The 16,361-nt window shown below is 40.6% G+C and overlaps 1 long non-coding RNA gene across 3 annotated transcripts; it reads right to left on the bottom strand.

Annotated features, from left to right (window-relative positions):
• Positions 1-1,100: 1,100 nt before the first annotated feature.
• Positions 1,101-16,083, bottom strand: LOC112926180 (uncharacterized). 3 transcript variants are annotated; one of them, XR_003236279.2, is made up of 3 exons: positions 15,960-16,083; positions 3,883-3,961; positions 1,101-1,497 (listed from the first exon to the last, which is right to left on the bottom strand). It is a non-coding gene; the product is annotated as an uncharacterized lncRNA (long non-coding RNA). The 3 variants fall into 3 exon arrangements; XR_012000440.1 differs by lacking the exon at positions 15,960-16,083 and adding an exon at positions 15,840-15,928; XR_003236280.2 differs by lacking the exon at positions 15,960-16,083 and adding an exon at positions 15,740-15,826.
• Positions 16,084-16,361: the final 278 nt, after the last annotated feature.

Raw genomic sequence — 16,361 nt, 5'->3', positions numbered from 1 at the left:
ATGAAACTTGTTTCTCAAAAGGAAAAAAAAGAAATAAGGCAAAAATTACAATGATGCAAACTCTATTTACATGTCTATGGAAGCAAGACAGATGCTGTGAATTCCATGAGGGCATCATTTTCCTGATGTGAAACCAAGAACAGATATCAAAGAAAATAAAACTGCAGACTAATACATAAATGCAAAAGCCTTTTAAAAATATTAGCAAACCAAATTCAATAACATATGAAAGAATTATATACCATGATTATGTATACTCAGGAATGCAAGGTTGGTTTAATAGTTGAAAATCAGTTAATGTAACATACCACATTAAAAGGATTAAGACAGGGGATCCCTGGGTGGCTCAGCGGTTTGGTGCCTGCCTTCGGCCCAGGGAGTGATCTTGGAGACCGGGGATCGAGTCCCACATCGGGCTCCTGCATGGAGCCTGCTCCTCCCTCTGCCTGTGTCTCTGCCTCTCTCTCTCTCTGTATCTCTCATGAATAAATAAAATCAAATCTTAAAAAAAAATTTTAAAAAAGGATTAAGACAAAAGCAATACAATCATCTCAGTAGATGCAGAAAAAGCATTGAACAAAACCTATCATCCATTCATGGTAAAAATTCTCAACAAACTAGGAATATAAGAGAAGTTCCTTACCTAATAAAGGGCATCTACAAAAAAACCCAAAACAAAACAAACCTAGTGCTATTATCATACTTAATTGTGGAAGACTGAATGCTTCTTCCTATAATGGGAATAAGGCGAAGATATTTGCTCTTGACACCTCTAATCAACCTTGGACTGAGGTTCTAGCCAGTTCAATAAGAAAAAAAAATTTAAGATATCTAGATTATAAAAAAGAGGTAAAACTGTCTTTATTTTCAGATGTTGTAGTCCTATACATAGAACACTCTAAGGAGTCCCCTGCCCCCTGCCCAAAGCTTCTAGAACATAAAAATAAGTTCATTAAGGCCACTGGATACAAGATCAGAATTTTATTTATTATTTTTTAAAGATTTTATTTATTTATTTGACAGAGAGAGAGAGCACAAGCTAGGGGATTGGCAGGAAGAGGGAGAGGGAGAAGCAGGAGCCTGGAATTAAAGACAGACACTTAACCAACTGAACCACCCAGGTATCCCAAGGTCAGTATTTTAAAGATGTGTTTCTATATACTAGCAGCAAGCAATCTAAAATTAAGAAAATAATTTCACTCACAATAGGATCAAAAAATAAAATACTTGGGAATAAATTTGACAAAAGTGAAAGATCTGTACCCTGAAAATTATAAAACATTGCTGAGAGAAATTTTTTTTAAGATTTTATTTATTTATTCATGAGAGACACACAGAGAGAGGCAGAGACATAGGCAGAGGGAAAAGGAGACTCCATGCAAGGATCCTGATGTGGGACTCGATCCTGGGACTCCGGGATCATGCTCCAAACCGAAGACAGATGCTCAACTGCTGAGTCACCCAGGCGTCCCATTGCTGAGAGAAATTATAGAAGATCTAAATAAATGGAGAAATATCCTATGTTCATGGATTGAAAGACTCAATAGTTAGGATGGCATATCTCCCCCACATTGTTGTACAGATTCAGAGCATTCCCTATCAAAATCTCAGTAAGCTTTGTAGAAGTTGATGAGTTGATCCTAGTATTTATATGGCAATTCAGCATCATTGGTCATTGGGGAAATGCAAATTAGAACCACAAGAGAACACCACACATCCACAAGAATGGCAATAATTAAAATGATGGGCTTTTCCAACTTTGGGTGAACATGTAGAGAAATCCAATCGTCATGCGCTGCTGATGGAAATGTAAGCTGGAAACTGTTAGAAAATAGTTTGGCAGTTTCTCAAAACTGGAAGTTACCTTATGACCCAGCAATTGCACTAGTAGATGTTTATCCAGAAGACATGTACAAGAATATTTAGAGCAGCATTGTACATGAGACTAAAACTGGAAAAGTTCAAATGTTTATCAATTGTTGAATTGATAAAGAAAATGTGGTATATCCATGTAACAGGATACTATTCAGTCATAAAAAGGTGATTCTGTTTGGCGTCTGTTTCTTCCTGATTCCTTACAAATCGGAGTCTCCCCAAGTTAAAAACAAGCCACCAGAGTGATATACTGTCTCCTAGCAGGATAACTTCGTGTGGAAAATTTCCCAAACACAGAAAGGATTTTCAATGCTATTGTGGGGTGCCATAAAACATGACAAATATCCACTAATCTCTCTTTAGAACCTCACACTTCTAGGGTCACAAGCTCAGAATTTTGACCCAGCATATTGAAATTTTTAAGGCTGAAGACAATGGATGGGACAAGTGAACCAATGTCAAGGGCAGGCAATGCTTTGTATGTAGATCTGCTCTCTTCCCCAAACACACAAAAGCAAGCTTTGTGCCCTGGCCGAGGCAGCAAAATTTCTAGGCATGGCTTGGCTACTTCCTTTTCAACTTCAACCTCCTGAATCCCCTCTCAACCACTCACCAGCATTCTGAGCTCCCGAGTTAGGCCCTCCAATCTGTCCTGCTCACCACTTCATTGTTCAAGGTCAGCGTCACTGTTGTTCCTCTGGCTCAAAAAATTCCAGTGGCCACTTAATGTTGATATCATCTCAACTCTTGAGCTTAATTTTCCAAAGCTCCATACTCTGGATACAGCTTGTGATGGCTGGAATGCATCTGACCTGTATTTCCCTGAGTTCCCTTTCTTGTGTGTTTTCTTTCCTTTTTTTTTTTTTTTAAGATTTTATTTATTTATTCATGAGAGACACAGAGAGAGAGGCAGAGACATAGGCAGAGGGAGAAGCAGGCTCCCTATAGGGAGCCCAATGAGGGGCTCGATCCCAGGACCCCAGGATCACGACCTGAGCTGAAGGCAGACCCTCAACCACTGAGCCACCCAGGCATCTCTCTTGCATGTTTTCTATCAGGGTGAGCCATAAGGCAGATTCTTGGAGATGTGGAGGGCAGAAGGGAAACAGCCATTTTGTGGCTCACAAATGTGAGCTCAGCCAAATGTGGCTGATGTGCTGATTCACCTCATTGGCATGAAATCGCAATTAAGCCTGCAGCTTCTCTTCTTTGCCCTGGATTCTTCCTTCAGCTCCTCCAACTCCTGAGCCAGGCATTTGTGTTCGGCTCTGTGACAGAGTCTAAGCTTCTGTGGAATATCCTTGATACCAAGATCAGAGGTCAAAAGAACAGACACAGCTTTCAGTCCATTCTTGTGGAATTCCACCTCATTTTGTGGCTTCCAGCCTTCTCTTGATCTCCTCTACAGCCATTATCCCTTCCTGACTGCCTGTGGTGACCTTTAAGTTCCAGCACTAGACATGGAGGCAACACCTCATAGGACTGCTTAACCAGCTCACACAATTGTGTGAGACCAATTCCCTGGAACCAGAGATAGACAAGAGAGACCTCCTGGTTCTTCTCACTCTGTTGGGATTACCCTTGTCCCCATCTCCCTATCTTTGCCTTCCGGGAGCCTTCTCTTCTTTCAACACCCAGTACCTCCATCAAGCTCCCCAGCCCCTATAGCTAGAAGTGACAACACCCCCCACCCCCCCACCCCCGCCACACACACACACACGCACACCTGTTCAGCCCAAGAAGGCTGTTCAAAATCCCTAGAACACTTGGCTCATTTTCCTTCTCAACTTAGGTATTTCTGCCCACATCATTTTTCTCAACTAATGACTAGACTGTATGTCCTCCAAGGCAGGGACCATGTGTCATTTTTAGGTCTCCTAAAGTATTTTCTACTGGCCTACCACTCCATGCAATGAACTGAATTGAACCGGACTGAAAACTCAAGGGGGAGAAGAGGTGGTTGGTAGGGAGATAAAGGGCTTCAAAATAAACCACTCATTTTACCACCTGCCTGTCTGGTGAGCTCACGTCCACATGTCAGCCTCAGGATGTCTCTTCTCTCCAGCAACAGCCAGGGACAATCGTTCTAGAGCAAGAAAACACAGAAAGAAAAGAATGTAAGAAAGCATATACCCAAAAGATTTACTAGTCCATGCAGTTTTATGTGTAATAATGCCTATCAATGAGAAGGGAAAATAATCATCTTTAAGAAAACCTATTATTTTTTTGCTACCAAGGCTCTTTTATAGGAGCTCTGAATGATATAATTTAATGAGTAGAGCTATTACCCCAACTATAGTTTGCAAAGGTAGTAATATAGACCACAGACCATTTTCAGTATGTAAAAAAGTCTAACAGAAATGGCTTAGCTAAAGAAAAAAAAAAAAGCTTTCTATTGCTAATGAATTGAAATTCTTTCCTTTTAGCTGGGGCTATTTTAGTTCAAGGTGGTAATACATATTATTCCAAGCCTATTATGAACTACATGTGTTCTTTGATTACTTTTAAAAAATGGAGAAATTACTTGATGACTTGTTAATAAATACATGTGGTTTTGTTGGAGGAAAAAATTGTTTTAATGCCAAAAGTCCCTGTTGATAGAAATAATTAAGGAGAATCTAAAAGGTAAAGAGGTTGGGAACCATTACATTGCATATTTATATTAGAATAGATGTTAGAAACAGCCTTCAAAATATTAAAAATTTACTTTCTTCTCATTGATGAGATCATCCTGTACACTATGAATCTAAAATTTAAAAATGGTGGCATTAGATTTTCTATTTAATAGCAGTGACTTGGGTAATTACAGCGATATAATTCAATGAATGAAGGGGGAACAGTTTCAACCAAGAGGGAAAATAACAAAAGAAATGGCTCCTGAGAATATCGCAGGTTTATACTATTAGTTTCAATTTTAATTCAAAACAATTCAAATCAAAAGAAACATGAGTCTCTTTTAGCTTACTTGAAAAACTGCAGAAAAATTAAGCTTTTATTTTGTAATTTTCCATTTGCTTTACTGGAAGATTTTTTTATTGGGCTTTTTTTGTGTGTTAGTTATACACTCTATTGATTAATTCAACCCAATGCCAAGGAAGCAGGAATTGAGATGCTGGCAGATGTTGCTGCTTCTACCAGATAGAATATATAAGAGGAGAGCCAACCGGCTTCTACATTGTGGTTTCAATTAGAGCTTAGAGCGAATAAATTCATCTAAGAGAACTCAAGATCCCGCTGGCCCTGAGGAAATTCATAAGATGAATCATTTCTGTTTTAGTCCCAAATAAACATAGATTTTTAAAGTTCAAGCAGGGGTCAGAGTAAGCATGATTTCTCGCTACCCAACCTTTGTCAACATCTTCCTTTCAAGTGGGGGCCTGTAAGTAATGCAGGGCAGACCCTGTGAGCTGACCAACCAAGTTGGGTGGAGGCCGGAAAGAAAGACCAAGCAGGCCAGATGGGTAGGATACAGAGGTTGAGAGAGTCCAGTGTGCTGCTTCGTAGAACATTGAGGCTCCAGTCATATTTAGTGCTTAGATTTCACAGTCAAAGGAAAGCTAAATAAGGTTGTAAATAATTTATATGGGTTTTTAAATATATACAAAAGTATACCAAATCACCCAAATGTACCCATAGCCCAACTTCTACAATTACCAACTCCAAGCCAGCCTTGTCTCAACTATACCCCATCCATTCCGATGGCCTGAAGAATTTTTATGCAAATCTAGGATATAGTATATTTTGTTCATATGTATTTCCACATCTCTAAAAGAAGGGGATTTTATTTTATCTTTTTTAAGAAGGGAATTTTAGAAAAAAAATACAATACCATGAACTTACCCAAAAAGTAACCATAATTCCTTAATATCTTTAAGCATCCAGTTCATGTTAATATTTCCTCAGAGTGCCTTGTACATTTTTTTAAGAACATGAATTTTACTTAGAAGGTTAATTGACTCAGGCCTATGTTCCTGATTTCCTAAAAAATTATAAACTGCTTGGGGAGAGGGATTGTGTTTTGTTTATGCCTGCCTTTGAGTGTTTTGCCCATTCTTATGCCCAGATTTCACAGAAAATTAAGTAAATGTATAATAAAAGCTTTTTATGACTTTTCACGTAATTAGATTCACAGATCAGAAAAATAATCACCACACCACTTGTTCAGGTTTTTTTTTTTTTTTTTTTTTTACTTGTTCAGGTTTTTGATAAATAGAAACAATATAGATGTTCAATTTCTTCTATTAAATTGGAGTGAAAAAAAATAAAATAAAATAAAAAATAAATAAATAAATTGGAGTGAAATGTCATATAGAGCATAATTAGGCAATTGCAAATCTGCAACATTTGGCTACCAAAAATCTCTCTTGATAGCTATCATAATTTCTGACAACCCAAGGAAAGGATTCTCCAGAGAATGACCTACTCTGTTGGTTTTGGCACAATATCCACGGGGGTCAAAGAAATGTAAAAGAACATCCCTGATAGGAGAAAAATGTGTCCTATGAATTTTAATGCAAAAAATCGAAGTTCTGTCTTGGATCCAATCAAGGTGAATAATTTTGAATATATCTATACAGGGATGGTCCCTTTTGTACCATCTCCCCACCTGCTTCCTTCTCACTTCAACTCCAATCCTGGTTCTTTTTTAGAGTGCACAAATGAAATACATGGGAAAAGAAAATTGAGGGATATGTATATCCTCAGGCATAGGACCATAATATGAAAAAAGAAAGCTATGTACATCAAAATGTTAAGTGCTGCATTATTTTATAATAGCAAAAATAAAAAAAATCTAAGATTAGAAGCACGGTTATATAAATTATATTTTATCCATTTACTGGGAATAGCTAAGGAATAATTATGCAGTTTTTAAAATAAGAATTATGAAGACCATGTACCAACATAGGAAATGTTTATGTGTATTAGGAACAAATAATCAGGGTTGAAATTCTATGGAGAATATGATTTTTTAAAGAATATTTATTTATTTATTTATTTATTTATTTGAGAGAGAGAGAGAGCCCAAGTGGTGGCAGGGAGGGGGATGGCTTGGGAGAGGGATAGAGAGAATCTCAAGCAGACTCTACCAAGCACAAGCCTGATGCAGGGCTCAAACTCACAACCCTGAGATCATGACCTGAGCCAAAATCAAAAGTCATGCATTTAACCAACTAACTCCCCAGGTGCCCCTGGATGGTCTGACTTTAACTTTGTAAAAAGTGTACCTATAAATAAAAGATTGAAGGAAATAAAATAATAATGGTGATTATGTTAGTGTGTGGAATTACACATGATTTTTAAAATATTATTTACCTGGCCTTTAGAATATATTAAATAAATACCAGTTTCTTTGGTTTTTCTGTTCCCTCTACCTAACATTTAAAAAAATTGTATGACTGTATATTAAAATTTTTATTTTATTTTTTTAATTTATTTTTTATTGGTGTTCAATTTGCCAACATATATAATAACACCCAGTGCTCATCCCATCAAGTGCCCCCTCAGTGCCCGTCACCCAGTCACCCCCCAACCCAGCCCACTAAAATTTTTTAAAGCTAAAAATAACAGTTAATGGCATTAAATTTAAATATTTTCTTTTTAAAGTCTGCATCCAGCTTATATATAAAACAATATTTATATTTTATCTTTTTAGTTTTACATATAAAACAATAGTAAAAAAATACTATTAACTTTTAAAAATGATGAAATAAAACATAATTATTTTCTTTTTTTTAAGTAAGATCTACACCTAGTGTGGGGCTTGAACCCACCACCTTGAGTCAAGAGTCACATTCTCTACTGAGCCAGCCTGGTACCTCTATTTTATTTCGTTCATTATACTTAGGGGTGCCTGGGTAGTTCAGTTGGTCAAGCATCCAACTCTTGATATGGGCTCAGGTCATGATCTCAGGGTGGTGAGTGAGGTTGAGTCCCTGGGCGTGGAGCCTGCTTAGGATTCTCTTCCCGCTGCCCCGCCTCTGCCCTTGTGTCTGCATGAGCTCTCTCTCTAAAAAAAAAAAAATTTTTTTTTACTTCTTCTACTTAAATACAATGTATTTAATAATGCAATGTCTAGCAGGGATCCTTACACTTTTGGGCCCTTGATATATATTGACTGAATAGATTTTGAAATCATTCATTTATTTGTACATTCATTCAACAAATGTTTATTGAAGAATTACTTTACCCAATTAAATGTATATTTTTGCTGACTTAGAAAAGGGATAGATGTTTTGTCAAATTATGTAATATATGTAAAACTATTAAAAAATGTAAGTGAACACCCTAACAAATTGTTGTAAAATAAATCCACTGGTATCCACTTTGTCTTTCTAACTTCACATATTTTTCTTAAATAAAGTCCCTCCCCTTTGTAAAAGCCTCAGGCCTCACAAACTCTGGATCTGCCCCTTGGCAGAGCTATCCTGACTCTTAGATACTCTTTGCTTCCAGACAGATCATACAGTGTGACACTGTCCATTTTCCAATGAAAAATGTTCTATGTATCTCGATGAGCTCAAACCCGTGGCTGCTCAGGTAGCTACTGAGAGAGAAGAAATGCCTGACCTTTCAGAGGAGCGTGGTCGATGGTTTGGGTTTGGTTTTCATAGCAGTGGACCTCCAGTGGACAGCTGGCTTTCTCTTTTTTCTGAGACAGACAGTGACACATGGAGCAGGAGCCAGGCCAGTGAATCAATAACTAGTCCCTCCAACGTGGAGTTGCTATCGGAAGCCTAGCTTGTTAGGCATATAGAATATTTACGACAGATCTGAATAGTTTGCCAACATTTAAAAATCGAGAGATTTCATGTGAAAAGTTGGCTTTCTGTCTTCTTGTAAGCAATTGGAAGATGTGGCCCATCTGGGCCCGAGTCCCCACCTGGCCTGGCACTCACTGGGTGGAGCTGAGGTACAGCTTTCTGAAACCAGACCTCCTCCCCCAAACCCTGCCACTTCGTTTAAAGGTGTTCTCTGAGTGTTTGGTCCCTTTACGCATTTGTGAACCCTGCTCTGACCTATTACCTTGTGTTGATACAAATTAAATTTAAAGAAAACAAGGAACAAGTTCCCCCGAAATAGTCTGAGTTTCTTGTCAATATTTCCCGAACACTTGACAAAAGTGCTAGTAAGATATTACCCCAAATGGAGTTAAACCATCTAAAGGCATTCGATGTGAATAAAATCAGAAACGTGCAAAGGTTCATCTCAAATGAAATAACTTCCTAATCAGAAGCAGCAAGAGGCAGCTAAACATAAGTATAGATTGGTGGTTCTTGAATTTCAGTATGCACCAAAATCTCACCTGGAGACCTTGTTAAAACAGATTGCTGGGTTGCATCCCAGTGTTTCTGATTCATTATGTGTAGGCTGGGAATTTGCATTTCTAAAAGGTTCTGAGCTACTGCCCAGACCACTGGCCCAGGAGTGTCTTTTTGACAACCACTGCCTCCTGTTACTCAAAATGCGGTGGGTCCCCTGGCAAACAGCCTGGGAGCTTGTTAGAGATGGAGAATCTAGGACCCTCTCTAGACCAATGGAATAAGGAGCAGGTGCTTTGTAGGAACATTGCATTTGGAGATACACAGAACTAATTGTTCCCAAACCCTCCTGGTAAAAATTACCTGGGTGTTTGTTAAATATACAGAATGCCAGGCCTTTCTCTTAAAAGTTCTATTCAGAAATCTGTTTGTCAAGCACTCCAGGTGATTCCTATCATTAGGAAAGTTTAGGGAAAATAACTTCATAGTGGTTTTAATAAATCGAAAGAATATGTTATTAAAATGGGGGCAAGCAAATGAAACATAGAAAATAGGAAATCTCAGGAGAGAAAATTGGTAGCATGATTTCAACCATTTGGGCGTCTTTATTTTTGTTTACTTAAATTCAATCAGCCAACATATAGTACATTATAGTACAGTAGGTTTCAGATGTAGAGGTCAGTCATTCATTAGTTGCATATAAGACCTAGAGCTCATCACATCACGTGTCCACCTTAATATCTGTTATCAGGTCACCCCATCCCCCCACCTCTTCTCCAGAAACCCTATTTGCTACAGTTAAGAGTCTCTTATGGTTTCCCTCCCTCTAATTTTTTCACACCAAGTTTTCCCTTCCATCTCCTACAATCCTCTGCGTTGTTCTTATATACCACACGAGTGAAACCATGATAACTGTCTATCTCTGATTGACTTATTTCACTCAGCTTATTACCCTCTAGTCCATCCACATCGATGTAAATGGTAAGATTTAATCCTTTTGGTGGCTATGTAATATTCCAGTGTACATATATACCACCCCAATGTTTATAACAGCAATGTCCACAATAGTCAAATTGTGGAAAGAGCCTGGATGTCCATCAATAGATACATGAATAAAGAAGACGATGTGTATTATATACACATCTGGGACTTCTTAGCCACTGGTATGCATTTCTTTTTGGGGAGAGATGCACCAAACTCCTTTTATCTGGGTCCCTGCCCATCAAGAACCATTGTCATTATGATTTGGCTTCCCTGTGCTTTTCACACCAGGAGAAACACACCAGTCAAATCAATATGAGTATTCTGATTTGAGTGACAGGTACATCTTTCACTGTGAATCAAGAAGTCATCATCAAGGTGTTGAAACCTTTTTCTGTGGATTCTATTAGTGTCTAAGAGAACAAACCACTTTTGTTTTAATAACGAAATCAAATTTCTGGGCATTTGTGTATGTTATTTGAATTGAAGAAAGGACAAATTATTTTGCCCACAAGGTTTTCTTTTTTTTTTTTTTTTTACAAGGTTTTCTTATGTGGATATTCCCCTGTGTGGTTTTTAACTTTTTTATACATTCATTTAAGTCAGATTTTTTGAAAGCAGAATTACATTAACAAATAATAAGTCTGCAAAATATATAAGAAATAAAATATTTAAAGCAGAGTTGAGGAAATTGCTTTTTTAAAAAAGTTAGTAGTTGACACATACTAGTTTCAGCTGTAGGGCATAGTGATTGGACACCTTCATAAGTCATGCTGTGCTCACCACAAGGGTAGCTACCATCTGTCACCATACAACACTGTTGCAATATCATTGACTCTATTCCTTAGGCTTTACCTTTCATTCCTAGGACTCATTCATTCTGTATCTCCTACTCCCCTTCACCCATTGGCCATCCCCCACCCCGTCACTCCAGCAAGAATCAGTTTGTTCTCTGTGGAAGTTGTCTTTATTTTTTATTTTTATTTTTTAATTAGGCTCCATGCCCAGTGTGGAGCCCTATGCGGGGCTTGAACTCGGGACCCTGAGATCAAGACCTGTGCTGAGATCAAGAGTTGGTTGCTCAACTGACTGAGCCATCTAGGTGCCCCTGGAAGTTGTCTTTAACAAATTCTTTCAGTTTTTATAGAGAATTAAATATTGGCCTCGATGAGTCATATCTTTTCTCTTAATCTGTCTCCACAATTCTCCATAGGAAGTGTGAAATTTTACCCTTCTACTTAAAAGACCTAATAACCATCATTGAATCTAATTTTTCCCAAGTATCAGAGATTTCAGAAGTCCTTTTGGGAAGTACCACGTCGCCTGCTCCAGTACATACCCCCCTGCCCAATCCCAGTCTTCATCTGGGAAATTAACAAATTCTTCATCAATGTTGAAACGTGGCATTTCTCTTAAGGTTTTAAGAGAATGACCTTATTCTGGAAATAAGGCCACCAGAAGATCAGTTTGTCTGGAGGGTGTTTTTTAATTTGTTTTGTTTTTTGGTAGGCTCCATGTTGGACCCAAACTCACAACCCTGAGATCAAGACCTGAGGCAAAATCAAGAGTCAAGTCAGACATCCAACCAACTGAGCCATCCAGGTTCCCCTGGAGGGTGTTTTAATGTTAGCCCCATTCTGAACAGAATGGTTTTTATTTCCAAGGTTCCAACTCCACCTTAAGTTACACTAAATAGGGTGGTCAAGCAAATAGCTCAACTGCGATTCTCTGGCCAAACAAGTGTGGGAGCTATGGTCCCATTAAGTTCTCCAGGTGAAGTTCTCAAACATGAGATATTCAACCAAGGAGGGGACATTTTCAGAAAATGGTAAGTTCTGGATGAGTAAAATTGCCGTTTCCCCTGCCTTGCTACTTCAGGAGGCAGCATTATATATAGAAAGGAGAGAATTTTTGGAATGAAAATTCCTGGTTTCAGTTTTGGTCCTAACAACTATGAGAAGTATGACTGTGTGGAAGTCACTTTCATATTCTCAGTTCTCTCAAATTTCTGTGAGGACAATATTGGTGGTTCCTCCATTGGTGATAAAATACCAGCACATCATAAAAATGCTTTATAAATGTGAGTTATACCTTCAAATGTGTTTTTAGGTTACTTTTTCAATAATGCATTATTAGCCTCTCACCAAGCAATTTACTTCTTAGGAATTTATCCTCACAGAATTGTGTATGTGCAAAATGAAATACTGTCAGGTTTTTTGCTGCACCCCCCCCCTTTTTTTTGGTCATAGTAAGGCTTTGAAAATAAACGTCCACCAATAAGAGTCTGGTTAAATAAGTTATGTCCATTTAGTAGGACAAATGGAATACCTTGCAGCTGTGAAACAGAATAAGGAAACTCCCTGTATATATATATATTTTTAAAGATTTTATTACTCATGAGAGACACAGGGAGAGAGAGAGAGACACACACACACACACACACAGGCAGAGGGAGAAGCAGGCCCCATGCAGGGAGCCCAATGCAGAACTTGATCCTGGGTCTCCAGGATCAGGCCCTGGGTGGAAGGCAGGCGCTAAACCGCTGAGCCACCCGGGCTGCCCCTCCCTGTATATTGTTATAGAAGGATCTTGAAGATACACAGTTAAATAAAAAAAGCAGGGGTGCCTGGGTGGCTCAGTGGTGGAGTATCTGCCTTTGGCTCAGGGTGTGATTCTGGAGTCTAGAGATTGAGTCCCACATCAGGATCCCTGAATGGAGCCTCCTTCTCTCTCTGCCTGTGTCTCTGTCTCTCTCTGTGTTCTCACGAATGAAAAAATAAAATCCTTAAGAAAAATAAAAAATCAAAAAATTAAAAAAATTAAAAAAGCAAAGTGCAGAATGTGATCTTGATTGTAGAAGGTAGGATATTAGATGATAGAGTTGTGTTGGTTTTGAGCATATAAAGAAACATTGGAAGGATACACAACAAATAATAGCGACTAAATGTTGCCAGGGGTGAGAAGGCTGTGGGTAAGAGGGAGATTTTCTCTGTATGCTGTTTAGTATGTATTTTTAGATTTTGAACCATTGGCACATATTAGCTATTCAAAAATTAAATTAATACATACCTGAGAAGAGACTAATGATATCTACATGGCCAAGGAACTAAAGACCTGGGACTTATTTTGCATATAGATCTTCAGTAGTTGTTTGACATATTGTATTAATGTGGAATTGACTCTGTGGGCAAGGAGTGCAATGGGTGTGGCCTACAGAAGCGTAAGGAAGGTTGAGGGCAAGTGTTGCCCATTGCAGATGAGGCAGCCTGCTTAGAACGGCACATCAAAAATGGAAGGTCTCGGTGGGGCCAGATGGACAATAGGAGAACAAACTTAGGCAGGATGCCAGCCTGAATTATGATTAACATGACACCTGCCTGCAGGGATAGGGACAAAACCACAATGCTTTTTATGACACAGGTGGTAATGATAAAGGAGTAAGAATAACCAAGAAGAGAGAAAAGCCCCAAGTTACCTTTTGTTGTTGTTGTTTTTGGTTCTGTTTTGGTGGGGGCAATGGGTTTGGAATGAGGATTATTTCTAATCTAAACAAAGAGTTTAGCACCAAGCCAATGAGGAGTGGTATGTGCAGAGAATGTCGTTAGCCACCTTAGGAGAGAGGGAGCTGCATCAGGGCTGTGACCTGGAGGTTTAGGGGGCAGGCACCCCCCCTACTTGCAACTCACTGCAGGAGACCAAGTCCATTAGAATCAGATAAATGTCAGGGTGACAGGGCAATCATTGGTATCGGCTATGATCCGCTACCGATTCAGGCACCTCCGGTTCCAGAAGATATAGTGTCCCCAGGGTTATTCACGGTGGGGTGGGGGGAGCAGATAGGCAAGGCTTCTCCCACCCAGCCTGTGACTGTGAGAGCTGAGAAGCGTGGGCGGAGCCTCCTGGGATGCCCTATACCTAGAGGCTGGTGGAGGAGAACCACGACCCCAAGGCTGCCGCTCCCTGGGGTCAACCTTCAGGGCGCAGTGTGTCACTAGCAGGAAGGCACTAATGACCCCAGGCTCCCTGCTCTGGGCACGGAGCAAAGCATTTGGAGCAAAGCATCCATCTCTTTCCCTCACACCACACAGTTTAAATCACATTTTCCTCTCCCTGGGTATTTCGAAGCTTGGTGTGAATATCTAGGAGTGCTTTCAGAGATCCTCTGATGAGAGGTGCAACGGCAGTGCAAGGTATTACTATCAACACGTAAAATATTTTAACCACAACAGAGTGCCACATGGGGACAGAACACAGATGCACATTTCAACTTCTAATATTCCTCAGAGGACTATTTGAGGGCTAAGAATGGTAAGTGCAAGGGTGAGAAGGGAAGCCAGGCAAGGAGGAAAAACAGAGCGAGTTCCACTACGTAAGAGACCTCTCTTCTCTGCTGCCCCACGGAAGGGGTGACACCCGCTCACGCGGAGCCTGAAGCCGGACGAGGAGGGTCCCCCCTCCAGCGCCATCTACACACACGTGACCCCTGAAGATGGAGCAAGTCTGGCCCATCCCCTGTGCATGAAGCAAGCTGCTTCTGGGCGTGCTGTCCCATTAGCACGCAGGCTCTCCTGCCAGCCTGGCAGCCACCGTGGCCGAGAGAAGGGACCGTGGAGTCTCCCCCAGATGCGCCACAATCTGCCCTCACTGAACAGGTTTCTGGGTGACACTGGAGCAGGCTAGAGCTAGGAGAGGGTGCAGAGAGTGGACAGAGGGATGCACGTCCAGGTAGGGTTTTTCACCAGCCCAGTACCCAGGGGTTTTGCTGGCAAGGATGAGCAGCTGAGCTGAACCCAGAGCAGTTCCTTCACTGCTCTGGAGCAATAACTGCAGTTAAAAATTAATAACTACCAGTTGCATGAAAACGATGTTTCAGGCACAGTGTAAAGGCGACCTGTGCATTTTCTCCTCTGACTTCCAAAACAACCCTTGTGGGGTAGTGTTGCCACCTTTATTTTTGATGAAGCTCAGAGTGTAAGTGACTTTCCCCAAGACGCTACCGCGGGTGGCAAGGCAATGGTCTGAACACAAGAATTTTAACTCCCAAGGCTGTTTTGACTACAACGCTATGTGGCCTCGCCAGTGATCGAAAAGCAACCATCAGGGCTCTTAACCTTTGTCTTCTTCCTTATTCCAGGCCTGAACACAATGCACCCGGAATGCTATTGTCAGATAAGGTAGCAAACTGCTTTCTTCCAATCGTACAGCTCAGGTTTTGACCCGCGCTTGCAAATGGAGGTCATCCAAAAGAAAAGCTACTTTTAGGCTGTGGAAATGTGCACCGAGCTGTCTCCTCCACCTGGCCCATCCAGCCCAGGCATCTGTATCTGGTGCCTGGTTGGCACTCACAGTCTCCAGTCTCTTTCACTTTCTAGTCTGTACTCCAGACTGTGGACAGAAACAGCTCCGAAAAACATGTTTGTTGAAAATCTCCAGGACTCCCTACTGCCTCCAGAATAAAGTCCTTTCCCTGCTGGGCAGCCACCTCCTCAGCCCCTCTGGGCCGCAGCCCCTGTGATCCAGCCCAACCTGGATCGCTCTGTGCCCTGAACACCAGCGGCACTTTCACGCCTTACTGTTATTATTAGCCCTTGCTGGTCCCTCTCCCTGCGACGGCCTTATCTTACCTTCTCTCTCCGCTGGCAGATGGCTGCACTCCAAAGCCCGGTTCAGATGTCACTGCCTCTCCCTCCACCTCCCAGCCCCAAGGAGAATTACGCCACTCACCTGGCCCCTGCCACAGCACCTAGCACGCAGGTGTATCATACTACCAACTATAGTACATTCTTCTACATAGCTGGATCCTGCTCCCCGTTAATGAGGGGAGGAGCAAAAATCATTCCTTACCATTTCGGTTTCCAGAGGCCCTGGGAGATACGGCAAATGCTTGGTCTTCAGAAGGAACAGATGCAGTCACACGCAAAGGAACTCTGCTCACACAGCCATGCAGTTGGTGATGCTCTCAAAGAATTCCACCAATACGTGGGGAACTGGGCTCGCGGGCTTTAGATTCCTTCTGTGTGCGTTATTATCTATCATCAACACAGTTAAGTAACAAGGAAATTGAGAGCTCAATCTTGTTCCACTGAAAGGGATGAAAAGGGGAAAAATAGCAACCCCAAATTTCCACCAGAGCACCTTTACTTCTCCCTCTTATAGAGAGTTCTGTTTGGATAGTGGCAAAGCCTCTGTTGCTAAAAAAATATAGGTTTAGAAAGCTCTGGTTGAGATGGCCTTGTCCTTCATTAC

This window comes from Vulpes vulpes, chromosome 3, assembly GCF_048418805.1.
Source record: "Vulpes vulpes isolate BD-2025 chromosome 3, VulVul3, whole genome shotgun sequence".
Taxonomy (NCBI): Eukaryota; Metazoa; Chordata; class Mammalia; order Carnivora; family Canidae; genus Vulpes; species Vulpes vulpes.
Note: the sequence above shows the minus strand (reverse complement) of the source record. Positions and strands in the feature narration are given on the sequence as shown.